Below are 2,401 nucleotides of genomic sequence, written 5' to 3' on the forward strand. Positions count from 1 at the left end.
CAGCCTCCCTACGTTCCTTTCCCTCGGGTTCAGTGTGGGGTTGCTCTGCCTCTTTGCGGACCGGCTTCCGGCATCACAGCAGAGCAACAAGATCACAGCTCCTTCGACGCCGCCTCCATTCTCCCTCAGCCCCCTGAACGCACTGACAAATACCCAAGCGCCAAGAGAAAATTCCTAATCGCCATGGCGATCTGGCGCCTGGGATTTGTTGAGTCTTGATTTAATCTATTAGATTAATATACCCATGTGACTAATAAGTTATTGTTTGGTTGTGGGAGACTGTTCCTGTCCGTGAATTGCTATGTGCTATTCTTATGTTTTTCCCCTGTATTCATATGCTTTGCCTGCTCCCCTTTCGGGAGCGCCATATGAACGGGTTCCATTCACCTCCTTAACGGGGACCACCACGAAACCCCATTTAGAATGTTGTTGTAGAACATTCAAACCGCTTACGAGGTTTTAAAACCACAGACCGCAAGGGAAGCCTCGGCGCGTGCCGACCCTGGGTGACAGCCCGTTCATTAGACGAACGTCATCCAGGGGGAGCATTTGCGGATTCCAATGCTCCCTGGCATGCTCACACCAATCAATTAGAACGTTGGCAACTCGCAACATAAGTGTGAAACCGCAAGGGAAGTAATTAATGAGTGCTTCCCTGGGTGCCCGCCGTTCGTATAGACGAACTGCATCCAGGGGGAGCATTTGTGTGGCCAAATAAAGTGGTTGTTGTACCCCTGGAACAGTGTGTCGTCCAGTTACTAGGGGAAAATGGGTCTCTTCATTCTGCATTAGCTGATGTAACCAGTCGGGTTACCCTCGGCCCGCTACAGAGACTAACATGGTTTCCCACATGAGAAGAAAAACAGTATAGGCATATAGTTAAAAGAAAACAAACAGATTTTAAGTTAAATTTCTTTTTTTATTAAAAGTAAACAGGAATAAAGTTTAACATTGTGAAACATGTACAGTTGTTGCTTTATTATATTCTATTCCCATAAACATATTAAAATGATAACTCCAGAATGAATGAACACTGATATAAATAATAAAAGTTAAATTAAAAATATATATTTATATTACAGAAAATCTAACTAATTATGTTAAAAAATTTTTCATCAAGTTTCAACATGCAGTAGTAAAAAACATTAGAAGATCAAGTTGCTAGGTCCCTTACTCGGGGCATAAGTGCTCCTGAATAAAACAGTGATGTGGTCTGTGGGTGACACTCACACTGAGGCAGGGCTGGTGCTAGACTATTTTCCACCCTAGACAAGACCAGATACTTGCACCACCCCCAAAAAACAAAAATCGCCAGCTTTGTGCGTCTCTCTGTCCCTCTTAGCCCTGTGTCTCTTTGCCTCTCTGTGTGTCTTTTTATCCTCCAAGCTCCTGTATGTGTGTCTTTTTCTCTCTAAGCCCTTCTGTGTCTGACACCCCAGCCCTTCTGTGTGCCTCTTTGCCCCCCTTAGCCCCTCTGTGTGTCTGTTCACCCAAGTTTGTCTCTTTGCCCCTGCGTGTCTGTCCCCCCAAAGCCCCACTGTGTCTCTTTGCCCCCCCCCAGCTCCCTTTGTATGTCTTTGTCCTTCCATGTGTCTCTTTGCCCCTCTGTGTATCTCTTTGTTCCTCCAGCCCTGTGTGTCTTTATATCCCCCCCAACTCTTCTGTGTGCCTCTTTGTTTAGCTAAGTCCCTCTAAGTATGCTCCTCCTTGTCTCTTTGTCCCCGCCAAACCCTCTGTTTGTGTCTTTCCACCCAAAGCCTCTTTGTGTGTCACTTTGCCCCCTGTGTATCTCTTTGCCACCCCAGCCCCACTGTGTCTTTTTGTCCACCCTCAGTCCCCTATGTGTCTCTTTGTCCGTCCGCTCTTTTTGCTGTCTTCCTCCTTCTGCAGTGCCAGCTTACCTACTTGTAGCGTTGATGTGGGATTATTTAAAAATCCTTATTGTACGTGTATTCAATTATTGCACTAACTCCATTTTAACTTTATACTGTGACAATCCTCCATTTTGTCCTCCTAACCTGACTTCTTCAATCCTCCATTTTGTCCTCATAACCTAATTTGTTCATTTTAAAACTACCTTACATGACAGAATTTCCCAGCACATCTAATACAATAGACAAAGACTGTATTTTCTATAAAGACATGATTAACACAGGAATTGCTGACTTTTCCTTAGATTTGCAACATAGTATAATTTGAAGGCCATGAGAACACAGTAGTAATGAAATGTTCTATTCATAAGAGACCTTGCACCTGGCCACGAGGCCTGAGATCACCGACCGTGTAAAATGACGCTCAAGACCCCTTGTCCCCCACCCGTGTCCAGAACAATCCCACCTCTTGGTGGGTGGACACGGGACTAACCACTTAGTTTTTGAGCCAATTAATAATATTGATAGGT

The sequence above is a fragment of the Pelobates fuscus genome, chromosome 1 (assembly GCF_036172605.1).
Source record: "Pelobates fuscus isolate aPelFus1 chromosome 1, aPelFus1.pri, whole genome shotgun sequence".
Classification (NCBI taxonomy): Eukaryota; Metazoa; Chordata; class Amphibia; order Anura; family Pelobatidae; genus Pelobates; species Pelobates fuscus.